Source organism: Crinia signifera, chromosome 1 (genome assembly GCF_055691185.1).
Source record: "Crinia signifera chromosome 1, ASM5569118v1, whole genome shotgun sequence".
Lineage (NCBI taxonomy): Eukaryota > Metazoa > Chordata > Amphibia > Anura > Myobatrachidae > Crinia > Crinia signifera.
In genome coordinates this window covers 105,113,277-105,132,155 of record NC_139217.1, presented here as the reverse complement: position 1 = coordinate 105,132,155, position 18,879 = coordinate 105,113,277, and positions in this window count along the sequence as shown.

The following is an 18,879-nucleotide window of genomic DNA, read 5'->3' as shown; positions in this document are numbered from 1 at the left end:
ATAGACGTGGATGTACGTCCAGGGCAGCCGAGAGGAATGCCGGGCCCCGGTAAAATTTTGGGGGTGTGGCCTAAGTGTGTGTGGTGTGGGCACCTCCCACACTTAGGCCACACCCCCAAAATGTTTAGAGGTGGGTAAAAGAAAACTTTAAAAACTGTAATCTCAGCAGCAGCACACACCTACAGCATGTGCTGTGCTGACAGCAGGCTCAGCATGACCTCTCACGCTGTCAGTGAGACACTCATGCTGAGCCTGCTGTCAGAACAGCACATGCTGTAGAAGTGTGTGCTACTGGTGATACCCGGGAGGGACGGAGGGGTCGAACCAGGGCCCCTGTGGGGCCCCTTCAGCAAGCCTGGGCCCGGGTAATTAGTACCTGCTCCCCCCCTCTCTCGGCTCCCCTGTGTACGTCATATTATTGAACAAACTGTAAATTCTGCACAGCATCTCAATAGTGTGAAATGATCTGCAGGTCAAATGCAAAGTCGGTGAAGTCCACAAAAAATGTCCTCAATTTAAAGACTCTCAAATAAATGCCTACTTTTAGTCTATATACCTTGCAAATCAATATTGTCAGCTGTGTAACTGTTGAAATCTAAATAAAAATGATCTCTCAGCATGAAATTTGCTGTTACACAATATAAACCAGAATCTCAAAAACATTTGTATTCATGGCTGGTTATTAATTTGTTACCAATGGTAAATCAAGCACCCACAGGGGTATTTTGGCAAGCTGCTCACACAAGGGAAGGTCAATTCCTTAAGGGGTTTAGGACAAGAGTGTACACAAAAGGTGGAGAACTCTAAAAGTTAAATTGGGTCAAATGGGTATTACAATATTAAAATATTTATTATTCATATAGTTGTTTTCACAAATAATAAAATACTTAAAAATTGAGATAAACTAAATAAAAATAAAATATAAAGAATATGTATAAAAAAACAAGTGCACTTTAAACGTTAAATAGAACACTTCTAAAAATGGACATTTAGAGAAATGGATATACTTATTGTTGGGGTCCCACTTGTTTCTAGGTTGCTCAGTCTTTAAATGGAATAATCCCCAAAATGGTTCATTAAAGATGATATAGTCATGTTAGTGCAGGACCGAGTTGTTTTTCTTCTTTTTTGCTTTGTTATTATTTTATTTTACTTACTTTGATCACTATATCGATTAAATACTCAGGTCGAGTTACATGTTTAGAGAGATTCTATCATACCCATCTATTGTAAATCATTGATAGAGTTTTATATATTTCTGTTTTCTTGGCTATATTCGGAGATGGTTCTCTCCCTTATTCATTTAGTGAATTTGTTAAGGAAAATGTTGAAAATGGTACTTGATCCTCATTGTCATTACTTGTATATCATCATCCGTTGTTGGATGTACTGTACTAATATTTTGTTTTATTGAGGCTCAATAAAAATATTTTGGAAAAAAAAGATGATATAGTCAATACACCTGATTTGTTTAAATCACAGCTGGATTATATTATGCTCCAATGCTAGGAAGGCAACCTCAGAATTTTGCAGATGAGATGATCCAAGGATTGGCAGGTGGTGGTGTCCCAGTTGCTGTATTGTGGTGAATAGAGTATTTTTAAAGTATTTTATTATCTGTGAAAACAACTATATGAATAATATATAAATTTTGTAATTCAGTTGTTCTAATTGAATTTCTATAGAGCCCCACCTTTTCTTTACACTCTAGTTATTAATTTGTTAATAAATAAATTATAACGTAAAACTAGTTTATAAACTATATATCATGTTAATGATCATTTTTTTTTTGTTATTCACAAGGTTTTATGAGTGATGCTTTTTCATCACTTTACAGACATAAATTGGGAGTTTTATAGCACATAAGCAGAAATGACTTCCATCCTAGACTCCTCCACCTCCTACTCCCCTCTACCATCATCCGTCTGCCTTCCACCTCTCTGCTTCCCTCCCTCTCCTCACTTGTTACTCCATTTTCCTTTCATTTACTTGTGCTCCCCCATGATCCTACTACCTCACACCTATGCCCTGCTTCTTCCCTTCCCTACAAGAAAAAAGTTGTTTGTGTGATGCACAAATATCAGCAGCTGGCAATAAAGAGAGAAGGATTCCAGCACTTTACATTATTTCAGCCAGCACTGACATCTTTCTCTCTTCTTCCCTTCTCTCTCTGCCAACTCAATCCAAATCACAAAAAAACTCCCTCTCTGAGCAATTCCTGCAGGTTCCATTCCTAGCACAGAAAACTGCAGTATCACCACATGTTCTTCATCTCTAACCTCCATATTACTCTCACCTCAATACTACAGAATGAGAATGATCTCATTCATATCTCTCCCACTATATATGTCTATCTTTCCTGTGCCATCAAGAATACCAGCTATGTATGTAAACAGGTCCACACCAATTACAGTACCTTTTCATCTCCATTTTAACAATTGTACCTCTCCAACCCATTACTGATACTTGGAAATTCCCCTCTGACAAGTCTTTTCCTGCTTCTCTTTCCTGGGAGCCTCACATTGTCTCAAACTCACTTAAGGTGCCCATACACATTGCAATATGTGTGCTGTGAGTTTTGAACTTTATTTGTGCCATGCGATTTTGGCACTTGTAGGGGGATGCAATGCTATGCGATCCACTGTACTGTGCGGGTGCAATGCGATTTTAGCCTCTTTTTTGGGGGGGGAGTTTATAGTTACCTAATGGACATCGCATCGCATCGCATAGCATGTACTACAAAACTGATGCGATGCGATGTAGCACAAAAAGTACTGCCTGCAGATACTTTTTGTGCTATACAATATTGTACCCACGGGGACGCGCATCGCATCCCCGCAGGTACACAGTGCGATTTTAACCGATGCCATGCATTTTGAACTTTAAAAGTTCAAAACACATGTTAAAATCGCAACGTGTATGGGCACCTTTACCTGTGGGTCACCATGGTGATGATATTGATGTTTTTCTCTCCTCCAGTTACTCTTACCAACTCATACCATCAGAACCTACATTCTCTATGTTTCAAGTTCATGATATATGCATCTTCCAACCTGTTCAACTTTAAATAGCTGTAATGTATTAACTTAAATGTGTATCAGATGCTACATATTTATCAACAGACATGACTTAGGCCCATTGTGAGTAATTCCTAGTTATGATTACCAGAGTACTGTATATAACTACTAACATTGTGTAAATGGGATATCCAGAGCATGTTATATATCTTATATATTCCCAACTCATCTCATGTCACCAACGTCTAGGCAGGCTAGTTTGTGATGCAACCAATGTACTTTTAAAGGCATGTTAAGTACTTTCCACAACATCAGGGAATACATTTAACATATAATAATAATAATAATAATAATAATAATAATAATAATAATAATAATAATAATAATAATAATAATAATAATAAATACAATTATTAAAAGTTGATGTCATTAACTAATTTGCTAGGAACATTAATATTTACCTTTCTATCACAACTATATAATCTACAGTTTATTTTATTTGTTTTTATTTAGAATTATTGGCTATATTATTTTATTATATGTATTATTTATTGTCTAGAGAACTACTACTTCATAAATAAACCATATTTGTTTTTCAACTCTTTGAGTCATACCGTATTTAAAATTCAAATAACTTGGAAAAAGTAACATTCAACCTTAATGGCAAATCCTATGATAATGTTTTATTATTCCTAAATATTTATATAGTCAGTAAATGTTTTAGCAGGTTGGGGTGATAGACCTTTGAAAAATGTTTGCGTTTTCTTAAGTTTTTATATAATTTTTCTCCAATTATAAAAGAACAAACTCATTATTCTTTCACAAGTCATGCCTGGCAGAAGCTACAGTTTGGGATATTCAGAAGAAAATAAGAAATGTTATTTGACCCTAAATCACAAAATTGCTTAATTTTATTTATTTACAGTTTCTTATATAGCACAACAAATACCATTGCTCTTTACAATTGAATTGTAACCCCACTGTACAATTTATATACCGTAGAATTCAAAAGAGTATACAATATACAGATGGAGTGCCTCTCAGCCAGTGCCGGGGCTCGCCAGATTGCCCCCGGTGGCGAGTTGACGCTCCATCTGACTGGGACGCGCGAGTCCCAGTTACCAGGCAGCGGGGGACGCAAACCCTGCCCATCTCCACTTCAGGGAGATGGGCAGGGTTGGGGGGGGGGGTGGAGTGGTGAAGACAAGTGTCAGGGACCGGTGGTGAGGCGGCGGGGACCAGGGGGAGCTCCATTAGAAGGAGATGCACATGCATCCCCTTCTGGTGGCTGCTGGGGGCTGGCGGTTGGCGATCTGACCGCCAGCCCCTGGACGGAAGGGGCCAGATACATCTGTATATAATTTTATAACAACAATAAATCACCTATATAGTACTGAAAAATTGTTTTTCGACAATGTATTGCTTCTAAGGGGGGTATGCAATACTCCGCCGCTATTTCCAATTGGGGAAATAGCGGCAGGGCCCTACTGACAGCATTGCAGAGGGATCATGGCAGAACAAGCCCGACTTTGTTGAGCCAATAACGAAAATCTGTTGAGCCAATAACGGCCGTGTATTGTCGCAATCCCGGCCGTATATAGACAATCCCAGCTGTATACCTATCATTTACATTTTTGACGATCAGCAGAAGGGACATTGATTCCCGACTGCCGATTTGCTGTCGGGCAAACTGTAAACAGGCCAGGATCAAAGCTGTTGGGAGGGACTGACAGCCATGATCCGGGATTGCAACCCCCCCCCCCATAGACTGTAATATGATTCAGAATATTAACCCTTTACTACACAAATGCAACTTGTGTTATTTGTTATAATTTAACTCCTTCCCTGCTGAGGGGGTTTTCACTCCTGTAGTAAGCTTATGTTTATGATTGTCACATTTCCACATAAAAATACCAAAACCAGGCATATGATCTGTTGAATATAGATTCAATTTTTAATCCACTTAGCGATATTTTTTTTTAAATTATGAATATACGCCTTTTATTTTGTTGCTAACATAGTATTGTATATATTTGTTGCATCATTTTTAACAGTTCAGTTGCTAACCAAATAAATTATTTAGAAACACATTTTTATCTATTTCAGTTATAGACACATCTTTAACATATTTGGATTGTATATATTATCACTGAGAACTCGGTTAAGTTATTTTTGTATTTTGTGTGTTTCCATTCCATCTTTTCCTTGTAAATCCTTTGGAAGTTACACATCCCTAGCTATGTTAAGCCTTCTAACATAAAACATTAATAGTTCTGGGTTTTTCCAAAAGATCTACATGTACGGGAAATACTGCACTGTATGTACCTATATCCACCTATAGTTGATACAAAACTTATAGCTTCAGGTTTTAATATGCATTTTATGTCCCTGGAATTTTGTCACTGAATTCATCTTGTTTCTGGCACTAGTTACAAGAATTAGCAATTATCCAAAAATAATGTTGACAGTACTGAGTACTATTGTGATCCATTAGAATTTTGTTTTATATTTTTAAATAAAAATATTAATTTACAAGATCAGGGAGCAATCATTTTAACATTGGGCCTAATTAAAAGATGGACACATTTCGTAAGCAGATGTATCAAAAATATAAAAGTGATAAACAGCAGAAGTATTGTGTAAATAGATGACTCCTGAAGGCTTGTGTGATCTGCTGCTGGAAGACGCAGTATTGAATGACTTGCATGAACACTTGCCCTCTGAGTAGCCATCAGGTTACAAAGGATGGCCATGTTGTTTTTTTGTTGCAGAACCCAGCAAATCTGTCTCCATAGATACAGAATGGTACAGCCCCCTGCACCACCCCCCTGTGTCACTTATTTGACTTTTCACCCCCCCCCCACCCTGTCTGCACTTGCGGACTACACAGATTGGACTTGCCACTCACCACAGACCAGCCCACCTTGGACTGCCACCATTTGCCCCCTCCCCAACCCCCACTGCAGCAAGGCACCACAACAGTGGGGCTTGCATTAAGGAAGCACAAAAAATAAAAAGCATTATTTCAAATACATACCTGTTATTTCACATATTTTCTGCATACCATTCAATAGTATCCCACTGAGGACCATTGACACTGAGCATAGCACTGCATGCTAGGTTCAATACACAGAGCAACCCTCTGTACACCCATAGAGATACGTTAGAAGGTGAGTGCAGTGTATACCTAATTCTGTCAAACAGAATGGTACCTGCAAACATAGGCGAATCTAGAAATAGATGGTAATGGGTGGACCCAGATCCAAATACTGAAATAGGTTAGACCCTTGCGCAGTGAAGCCAAGTGGTGGAAATATATGGCATCACAAAAAGGGGCGTGGTATTACACATTAGACCACACACCCCATAATGCCCATTACACATTTTAGCAAACTCTGTAATACCCATTACACATAAAGCCACACACTGCAATGCCAATTACACATAAGGCCACACACCTTAATGCACATTTTTTACACACATGTGCCATTTACCTACATGCTCATTGCTAGGGGGTTCTTGCTTGATGCCAGGGGCTTCATGCTTAATGCCAGGGGCTTTATGCTCAATGTCATGGGGGAATTTCTTTAAATTGTGTGCATGCAGCAGCTGTCGGTCTCTCCCCCTTGGAAACAAGCAATTTCCTCCCCCTTGGCAACAAGCAATTCTCTCCCCCATTGGCAACATGCAGTGGGCGTGTGGTTTGAGGCCGGTGGTCTAATGGGTGATCCGGTGCACCCCAGGACCACCACTTAGGTAATCCATCTGGTGTGTGTCCATCCTCTCTTTTTTTTTTAAATGAGGTTTTACCCACATAGAGGAGGCCACAGGGACATTGTATGAAAGAGATGACAAATATAGTCTTACATGACAATACTTTTTTTTATACAGTAGGTATACAAGCACCAGTGTGTGGATGAATGAACAGGCTGCCAGTTTCCATATGGCTGCAAGTAATGCAGCCCATGCATTTAGAACAGTCTGGGAACAGCAGTAACACAGTTTAATACAGATTAAGGTGCTGTGTCACCAGAGACAGTAATAATAGGGATACTGTATCTGCAGTACTATCTCCCTGAAGAAACATTTGCTGTACATTACATAGTAACAGTCTCACACAGTCCATTACACAGCAACAGTCTCACTAAGATACAGTAGGTCAGGGAGCATAGCTTCAATACAAGAGCAGAAGTTTAACAACCTGCAATATTATAAATAGAGTTGGGCTGCTCACCCTGTGGCTTACATTGCCCTTTTTGTATTTTGTGGAATTAGGCAACAGCATTTTTAACATTTAGTTTTTTTTGTTTTATTCATTGATTTAAGGAATACATTATTTTAAATCCTAAAGGAATTGCATTTAATATACCGCTAACTTAATAGATTTGGACTGTTTAAATATTACTTGATATAACCCAGGATACCTTTGCAGAGCATTCACTAGCTCTGTAATATACAGTAGCATAAAATAAAATAATTACATTTTGTTGTCAATAAATTCTTAAGCTACAGTGTCCATACCTCCTGCCAAGCAAATTCAACAAACTGTTATATACTTAATGGTAAATGTTATTTTAACACTTGTTTCTGGCCTCCAACCTAGAATTATATTGCTTATTTTATTAGCTCATTAACCACCTACCAAGTTTTATTATTAGATAGCTCATTCCATGTGCTATGTTTTATAATTGGCCTAGGCATCACATCAGTGCTTAATTATGAAAAAGTAATTTTCTATGATTGACAATTATGTGCACAATGATCATTTTTTTAATGTTTTATTTTAAGGTATCGCTATTAATAGAAGAGCCTCTTCAATGCATAGAACATCATTTATACTAGTTAGATTGCAAGTCCCTAGTCACAGTAATTGCATAGGATTACAACCTGATTGTACAAGTTAATTATTTATAATTGAATTGTAAACCATCAGTTGTATAATATTCCACATTAAAAAGAACAACTATTTCAGTGGCGGATTAATATGACCTTGGCTCTCAACTAAAAGTCAAATGTATATTATGAGATTTATCATATATTCTAGCTACTGTAAGTGGGACTCAGTATAATGGTTTTCGGACTTTGTACAATAAACTATTCAAAGCAGATAGACAGTGACCATTGAAATAACCATCATCAATCATGGTTAAACAATACCCCCAAATGGCATATTAAAACATATTTAAAGAAGGAGAAGAAATTGGATATAAGTTTTTTAATGAACAAGGTGACAAAATGAAACAAAAAATTGTGATCAATTGATATTCTAAGACACTACTAGAACATACTATAAAATAAATATCTCAGATTAAAAGGAATTAACTTTTAAAATACTGTATAAAAATAAAGCAGCATATAGGGAAAACTTCATATTGCCCTTTATTGCCAACTACTGCCTAATGGTCAACATAGGAATGTATTCTTAAACCACATTGGCATATTATCAAAAAAAGACTATATTAGTAATTTTAATTCTCAATCAGTCTGTGTTTGAACACATGAAAGAAGTCAACCTAAAAAGAGATTGTTTAGGAAGTGCTATTCCATCTAAAATGGAAGAATATAAGAAACCTACACTCTGCCATAGAAGGATAAAAATTAAGGGAAGAAGAAAAAAGTTTAAATTACCACAAAATAGAGCTGTACGAGGGAATTTAACTAGATGTAGTATTATAGCATCTATGAAAAACAGTAATAGGCCCTTGTTCTGGTACACTCGCAAAGGCAAATTCCTTCTCAAATTGACAAAACCATGTGCACTGCAGGTGGAGCAGATGTAACTTGTGCAGAGAGAATTAGATTTGGGTGGGGTTTTACTTCAAAGTGAGATCTATATTACAGTGTAAAAATAAAGCAGTCAGTGTTTTCTCTGCACAGAAACAAAATAACTCATCGAACTCTAACTCTCCCTGCACATGTTACATCTGTCCTGCCTGCAGTGCACATGGTTTTGTCCATTTGAAAAGGAATTTGCCTATGCAGTATAAACTTAAAGTCCATAGATTCGCTAAAATAGCAGATAAAAGCAAGTGACAATATTAGTAGCAAAGCCTTGCATGTAGATCATACATATGTATAATTTCACTGACTAATTCATATAAACTAGGAGGCAAATTCAAATGTAAGGACATGTTATAAAGCCAAGGTAGGAACATTGGGATAATAGAGTACATGAAAACGCCAAAGTTGTTGGGATAGTACATGTAAACCCCACGGGGAAGTGTGCTGGTTAGGGCATCTGGATTATCAGAGAGTTGTACCCATATTGTATGTGATCTACAGCTGGAGGTGGTCAGAAAGAATAGGGAACAATGAAGTGGGATAGTACGTACAAACTTGTTTGGTTTAGATGTCTTGTGGGATCTAGAATGTACAACAGGCTGATAATCTGAAATCTTTAATGGGAAAGTGCCCATAAGGGGCTCAGGTTAAAGGATCAATAGTTAATGGGTAACTGCAGCGTAGGGGGGATAAAAAAATGTATATACATGGAAAGCCTATTTTTGTTACTCTGTACCGTGCTCTGTAGGAGACCTCACAGGCTCAGCACAACCTCTGATTAAAAACCCTCCCATAATGAGGCTGCTGCTGCTGTCCTCCTTGGGCCTAAAAAGCATGTGATAAGCTCCACCAATCAGAACTCAGCACAAGCCTCACAGCCTCTGACCTCTTGTGCAAAGTCTCTTGGGACTTAGTCAACTCCCAGTAATGTACTGCACACGTGTACTCTCAGTGTGCCTCAGATCCTGATGCTCAGCACCATTAATTATTGTCACATTGGCAGATAGGTGAAGCTGCAGCACTACCCCTCTCACATACACAAAACCTTTAGCTTAATTTTTTTTAAATACATGCCAGTCACAGGGGGCATTAGATAGAGGGGAGTCCAGGGGTACTGACTCCCCTAACCTTAATCCATTCCTTGTTGTATTGTGGATTGGTTCCATTTTGTGTCCACTCTTCTTCCCCATGAAGCCATGCCCCTAAATTCTTGACATGCGTTGTGCACTCTCCTAATTCTCTTTCTGACACAGTGCACCAAAATGTCTAGTTATGGCACTGGGTTTGAATCAAGTCTCTGTTATGGTTTGAAATTTGCACCCTATTACATTGGGTGTGTTGTATATTTTAAATGGCAAAACATGTGAATACATGTTCTTCCCATGTGACTAATGGAAATGCGAGTAGCATGTGAGTTTGTTTATTCTTGCTCCCTATTACAGGTGCAAGTTTTTACAATGTGCAATAATAGCAATAAACTCACACCTTTTCAATAATCACACCCTATTAAATTTAGCCCTCTGTATTTCAGCAGCAATAGATCCTCTGTGCAAGGACAGCAGTGTGAAATACTGTAGCTCAACTCTATGAACATCAGAATTTTGCATGACTCAGTATAAGGCCCTTAATGTTTGGTTATATTGTTTAAATGTTCTTTATATCTGAGGCTGGCTCAATTGAAATGAAATAAACAAAAGTAACATCTTATCTCATTCTGCTGTTGTATAGTATTCACTCACTTAACAATTTAATTAGTGTCAAATCTAAATGCTGAATGTACATTTACAGCGATAGATTCATTCTCATTTAGACTAGAATGAGTTTAATCTTAAAATCATATAAAATGGTGATAAAATATTTTCATTGTATTTATTTTTGCCCATTTCTAAACAAGCGAAGTACTATTTATCTAGGCAGAGGATTTAACTAATATTTTGTTGATGAAACCACAAGTTAAACATGAATGTTCTCACTTAGGGGTGTATTAAATCCATTTTTCTGACTTGGTTCAGCAAGAATTCAACAATCTAGCCTCTAATTTCGACAATGTATATTCGATTTTTGAAAAAGTGAAATCTGCATGGAAAAAAGATGTCCGAAAACGGACGAGATTCAATATGTGTGTGCAAATATTTCCTACTGTCGTAAATGCTGGCGCACAATGAATACCCCCATTAGTGTTTGTTTAATACCACTATTATGGTCTGAATCAGATTGGAGATGTACGCAATGCTGTCAATGCTGTCATTTATGGAGCAGAGCGATTATTGGTAAACTGTGCATACATTTAAGTTACACTGTGTCAAATGTGTTCAAGCATATAAATGGATATATTATACATATGACTACATACAGGTGTATTACTACATACAGGTGTGGTTTTACAACAATAATAATAATAATAATAATATATGTACATAACACTATCAAGTGTCATATATGCAAGTGCATTGATATACTACTAAATAAAAATGTAACCTTTTCCAAAAATGGCCTGCTGATTCATTAAATTACAGTATATTTGAATGCATTCATGAATTTTAAATTATATGAGGTTTGTTCAATAAGCCAGGTATCTAAACCTCTCATATAATGTACGTAATGTTCTCTGTTCCACTCTACTTCCCCCCCAGGACAGTGCAGCTAGTCCACTGCCTCCCTTCATGGCCATTAAACTGCACTTCATATATCAGCCATACAGTTCCTATATCAGTTGAAAAAAATGACAGGGCTGGCAAAAACATGTTCAGACATTGAGGTGTGTAGTGTGATCAGATTTCTTTGTTTGAAGGGCATATTACCAGCTGTGATTCTTCACCAACTTGTATAGGTGTATGCTGATAAAGTAATGTTATGGAAACAGGTTTCAGTTTCGTGCACTAACTTTGAAAACAAAAACAATAAATATCAATAGGCGCTGGTCCTTTCTAGTGCTGGTATAGTATAATCTAATACCCTATCTTGTACCAAGCTGCTGCTCTTTAGAAGAAGAGATTGTAACTTCCAAATATATTGCAGAATGTAAGCAAGAGTTATATTACACTGAGTCCAAATGGGCTTGCCACAATAATTTTACAACAAGATTTATTTTAGTCTAATATATTTTATTAATCCAATTTAATGGAATAAGCATAATTGATAATACTGTCAAAAATAAGTTCATGCACAATAAACAACAATAAACATAAAAATAATTAAAAAACAATTTCATATAGTCCACACAAAATTCATCTGTAAAAAATCACTAAATAATCACAAAAAAGCTGGAAATATCTATGCCACTTAATGATCCTCAATCAATCAGACTTGCAGTCCATTCATTTGATGTGTATATTTCTAATGAGGCTTTTTTAGAGGCTGGATATAATTGGACTAGATGTTAAGCCATTGCATAAAGTCTTATCTTTCCTGATAGTCTCTCCAATACTGGTATACTGGTATATACTATGGCAATGGACTACAGACCTTATCGATGTCACCTGTGTATCCTATCACCACTCTCAATTTCCTAGTGGTAGCCTCCAATGGAGAGGCAGAACGATTGTAACAGGCGGTCCAGAGAAGCACTCTCTTGCCAACAACCGGTATTGTAGATTGTAATGGAGCACACCAGGAGCCATGAGGTATCTCCTCACATCAGTTGCAAATATGAACAAGCTCAATTACGCATTCCTCCACCTCTCCTCGTTCGACTGCTTCCTCTGAGTGTAATATATCCCTTTTTTTCATTCTGCAACTTTGAAAACAGTTGTTCAAGATGAGAAGCATTGTGGCCGGCCAAGCACTTCTACCAGACCAAGATTTCTCACAATCCAACCTAGGTGACTGCTTAGGGCTCAGCACTGGCCATGCCCCCAAAAATCCAGCCAATCAATGATCCATCACAATGGCTGATGGAGCTTTCCCATTATCTTCCAAATTATCCACAATGGATTATAAATGATCCTCCGAGGACCTGCATAATTGGCTTTATTAAATAATTGAGGCCATGGGTAGAAATTCTGAAAAGAAAAGATAATATATAATCTAATAACCTTCCAGATCTCTGCAACCTAAGCAGCTGCTTAAAGTTGCATAATGTTATAGCCAGCCCTGGATAGCAGTGCTTTATATGCTGTTACTTATAAGTTTAACATATTGTAAGTGTCCTCTTGTCTGGGGAGTTGAGCATAAATCAAGAAGGTTTTATTAATAGTACAGTCTTTTTTTCCATAGCATACTTAGGGTCTAATACACAGTTAGTAGTAATGTTAGTAGAAAAATAGATGAAACTTGCAGAAGCAAATGTATATTTCCACACATATGCAGAGCTGAGAACAACTGACATATTGGACCTGTGGAATTCAAGACATTTATTCTGTCTACAAAATGTATGTAAATGTACATAAATGTATGTAATGTATATAAAGATGTAGCTACACCCATCATTGCTACACTGTGGCCACTAGTGACACTTTGGTGCTCTGAATTGCACCCACAATTCAGGGTGCTGGGCTGCGCTGGGCTGTCAGCTAGTGTATTTGTAATGAACTGCGTGTGTGAATACAACACACATGCATGCTGATGTGCACACGCAAAGCACCATGCATGTTGCCCCTGTGATGTAACGTAGCCACGATAAATGTTGCTTCATCTGTTTGTAGATAAGTATGCACAGCCAGGATCAACTTTGGTAGCAAATGCTCCACTTTTTCGATCTAGGTGCAAATATGCCCTGATACTTAAACTGGATCATTACTCACTAAACTGCCCTGTTTCATATGAATTACCAAAGATGAAATCGTTTACAATGATGGGGATTTATTTCATACTCATATTTCACCATTATTAGGAGTTTATATATCTGTAAATGTTTAAATTTTTTATTAAAATAACAGTTTTAAAACTGTCGAGAAGCACTTGTGTTAGTAAATATTTGAAATCTATCAATATGGGTGTGATGTACTTTCTATTCAATCCTAATTCGATCCCGAATTAATCTAGATCGGCTCACGTGGCACCTTTTACACATTCAATTTAGACTATATCTACTTTATAATCTGGCCTGCACAGTCTATTTTTCGATTCAATTTCGATTACGATTTGATTTTGATTATATAACCAAAATTGAATAGAAAAATAGACAAAATCGAACCGTGTGTACACCCTAAAAGTCTTCTTCCTCATACAATTAAAATGATAGCAAGATAGCAAAAACATTAATAACAATAGTGATTATAATAAAAATATTTTTAAAGACACATTAAATTTCATTATAATACACTGTGTTTAGAACTTGTTTCAGGGCATCATATTGCATAAATTAATATTGTATGGCTTAATATGAGTTAGCACTCTCATATTGCTTTCTCAATAAAAGGAAATATCATCCATAAACTCCAATGGACTATAATACACAAACCAGAATACTTGCTTCTTAATACATTTTCTCCTTCTTATGTTGAATAACAGGAAATGGATTGTGAGAAATAATATACTATAGAAGAAGCAAACTGCAGATATCTTTAATTCATATCTCATTGGAATAACCTTGACACAAAACTCTGTTTGGCTTGGTTTTCAAAGTAGACTAATACATTTCTTTAAGAATCCCAGAGGATTCATTGATGTGACTAAATTCATTTTTCACAAAAACAGTACACCTGCTGGGATTTAAAATGAGATTTTTGGTACAAAAAAGTCATGCTTAATGTTTCTCATATTTTGTGATTAGTATGGACCTCAATTTGACTCATGTAAGTTAGAAAGCCAAGTGGATTTAAGAAAACATTCTTTATGTTCAAAAATCTAACCTTGTGAGAAACAAATTTCTTATACCACAATAAAAAAACATTCTCTCCATTATAAGTAAATATTTGAAAAGTACATAGACGCCAAATTTGAAAAACAGCAATGTGAATCTTCAACAGCTTATAAAAGTAACATAATTAATGTTTCTATAAGCAATATCAACTAGCGATGTAAGTAATATAAATAAACTTTTTAGTTACTGTACCATTGCTTAGGTTCCTTTTCCTTTTACCTTTACTTGATCATTTTTCCTGGGGTGCCAGAAATACGCACTTTACTGTAGACGTGGATTTCCTAATACACATTTGATGGGATGGCCAGCTGACATCTATTTCCCTGTCATTAGTGGGTGTGGAGGTCCCTTCTGCTTTCTCTTTCTGGCTCTCTGGGGACCTACAAAAAACTTCCCCATCTATTCTTAAGGGATTGTTCACCTGAATAGAGAAGTACATGTCTATGGAAGATCTCTGTGTGACACCCTGAGAGGAATCAGAATTTCACACTACTTGACGCATGCAAACTGAGCTGGTGTTCCTTTTGTCTTCTCCTCTCTGAGGTTTCACGGTTGCCTCTGCAGAAAGCCAGCCCTTGCAGAGTATCCCCTTTATTTGTATTTTAGGGATCCAAATTGTCCCTCCCTTCCACCATTTTTCCTCCCTTTCTGCCCTAATTATTTTCTTCTTGAATAAATTGATTAAATTATACTGGGTAGTATTTATTTACGATACACCAGGATAGAACTATATAAGGACCTTATGTCATAGCTGGCAGGATCTTCAACCAATAACAGTCACCTGCAGTTCCCTTAGAGCAGGGGTGAGGAACCTTTTTTGTGCCAAGGGCCGTTTGTATGGGGAAAAAATCCTTCAGGGGCCATATGTAAAAATTTCTCTTACAAATTGTCCTGCTGCAGCCGTTTCATGCTCTGGCGGCTGCCACTGAATAGGACTGACAGTCTCCGGCTGCTGTTAATTAAGAGGAATCTCGCAAGAACTACCAACTTCTTGCGAGAATTCCCCTGTACTTGACTCCTGGCAAAGGGTGGGAGGGCCACTCAAATTGGCTACGGGGGCCACATACAGCCCCAGGGCCTGAGGTTCCCCACCCCTGCCTTAGAGCTAGATATGCTCATCGTTTACCACCTGGATTAAAACTCACACAGTTAGGAGTTATATAATTCCATCTGGTGATTCTAAATTCATAATAAAACATGGGAATGCTAGTTCATACCGGTCAGTATGAAGACAATGACCAATCTCTGGAAGCTGATGCAGAACAGAAAAGTAGGATACACTGGTCAGATGATACTAACCAGGGCAGCAGGATATAATGGCAAGGTGACATAAACCAGGACTGCAGGATACACTCGAAAGATGTCTCAAACTGGGACGGCAGGATACACTGGCAATATGGCTCAAACCAGAATTGTGGGATGCGCTGTCAAGACAGCTCAAAACAAGATGGCCAGAAACACCACAAAGACAGGATCAAGGGCCAGAACCATCCTGTGAACAGAAGCTACAGTATAACTGACAGGGAAAAGCTGGGCTGACTGCAATAAAAAGGGGCAGGCAGTCAATCAAAACGCCACTTTAACTAATCTTCTTAAGTAACTAATATTTATCAGCTGTGGTGTTGCACAACTGCCCAGCTGAATATTACTTCCGGCAGCTACCTGGATCCCTGGTTGCCGAGCATATTGGTCACTTAGCAACAACTGGAATCAGCAGTGCACATGCACCAAAGCTGCTTCCTGACATCCTGGTTGCTTAGTTAAAGCTGGGACCAGTGCCGCACCACCGCAGGTTGTTCTTGAACACTACTGGTACATTTTTGTCCATGTCCATGTCATGTGTGATCTTCACTATGTGTTGTACTGTTTTTGGCTGTTTTGTATTCTACTTTCAAAAAGCCCCAAAAAGATATTTAACAAGAATATGAAAATGTGAACAAAATGCCCAAGATTTCAACCATTATCTTTTCCTATTTTCCCAGCGATATTTGCAACTCTGATGCCAGTGGCGGCAGGGGGGGGGGGGGGCACAGAACATTGGGTTTAATGGAATGGCCCAACAACTGCTTCAATTACACTACATTACATTACATATTTATCTTCCATGAAATCATTAAATTATAGGCTCAGCCCCCTCCACCATTACATGTGGTTTGCGTCCAACACTAAATAAACAAATGACAGAGCCCCAACCCCATTTAATTTGATTGATTTGTCCCATCACACTAAATAAATAGCATTGTCTTATTTGGTTGGCCACCCATGGATGTGACATATGAGTTGACAAGAACCTTTTATGTTTTCTTTGTTCCTCACAGACTGGGCACATAGGAGAAACACGAAGACATGGAAGTCAGAGAGGAGCTGTGTGTATTGAGGAGGGGAAAACTTCACTCTGTGTCTGTATTTACATTATACATTGTAACAGAGCTCCCTGCATTACATGTCTTGGGAACATCTCCAGCTATAGATGGATGTAATTTCATTTATATAATACACTAAACAAACAGCAGCGCATGCAGTATATTCCACCATGGTTAATGTTAATATGTTTCAAGCTTGTCTATATGGACATTGGACAGTTATCTACTTGAGCAATAGTACTGTCAATTCTTTAGCATTTTATGTTGTATGACAAATGAATGTATTTGTCTATTTGATAGAAATGAGTAAACTATATATTTTTTTATAATTTTAATTTCTTGGGGATCTGTTATATGGTATACACTAGTTTATTGTTATTTTAATATCACTTTTGTTTGTTACAAATCATACCATTGCGTTTAATCCAAACCAATATTTGTGTAGTTACATTTACAATGAATTACATCTAGGATTTATTTTAATGGTAACATATTGGATTCGCTTTTTATCTTCCGAACAATAGGATTATATGTCCTTTTGTTTATAATCTGAAATTCACATGTGAATATGATGATTTGCAAGTGTACAATAACTTGCAGCACACAGCAGACACCACCTGACCTTTCCAGCTTCCAGCGCTGATGTGGAGACCCTGTGCAGCGATGAGAAGATGTGGTGGCATACCGTGAAGACCCAGTGGTGTGTAGTGGAGCCTGAGACCCAGCATTGTGTATTGGCACCTGAGACCCAGTGTTATGCAGTGGCACGGCGGTGTGGAGACCCGAAGCACTGGAGATTGGGTAGTGTGCTGTGGAGACCCCATGGTTTGGTGCGGAGACCTGGTGGTGCTTACAGCATGGAGACCCTGGCAGGGCGAAGACTCGGTGGAGCTGAAGCAGTGCTGCCAGAGGTAGCATCACCTGTCCTGGGGGGGGGGGGGGGGGTGTGGGTGGGTTTTGAGGTACAAAGCGGGACCTTTACTGGGAGGGGGTGGGTAATTAAAATGTACACAGCAGCACCTGTACTGGGTAAAGGGGGTGATTAAAAGGTACACAGGGGCACATGTACAGTCTCCCACCCCTCTCTCTATCTGCCCTGTCTCCCCGTAACTCTACCTGGCACTCTCTCTCTCTCTTTCTCTCTCTCCCTGACACCCTCTATCTTTAGCTCTGTCTCTCCCCATTTTTTACTGACATGCTCTCTCCCTTGTCTCTCGCTGACACGCTCTCCCCTTGTCTCTCACTGACACGCTCTCTCCCTTGCTTCCTTTTTTCTCTCACCCTAACAATCTCTCACTCCTACCTGCCCCCTCCCTTTCTCTTTTGATCCCCCTCTCTCTTGCTCACCCCCTTTTTTTCCATGAAGCCCTCTCCCCTTTCTCTCTCACCGACACCCTTTGTCTCTTACTCTCTCACTCTTCTTCCGTATCCCCCCAATGGGCATTGTAGTGATAATGAAGGGTGGCTCTTCCAAGATTTTATTATGGGTCCCACATCATTCTAGTTAAGACCCCGGGCTGCACATGTGCATAAATTACTATGTGCAAGTGTAGTCGCTAAAAATGTGTGCGAACCTGTGGGGGACTGATTAAATTAGAATCACCCCCAAAGTGTAGAAGTTGCCGATGTTAGCTTCTTTTATTTTATAGACTGTGCTAGATAAATCATATCAGGAAGCTGATTGATTGGTATGGGCATCTTCTTCACTGCATCTCTCTTGAAGGTTATAAACATCTAATTTCCAATCTACTCATATAAGTAATTCTGATTCCAATTGTGTTCTTAATTAGGTTGAAACCAATATGAAAACTTGGCTCAATTTCTTAGTTATTACTGGTGATTAGTCATCAGTGGTATCAACCATTGTTTCTCCCTACTATTAGCAATTCTAAGGCATTTCTTTTTCTGTGCATTG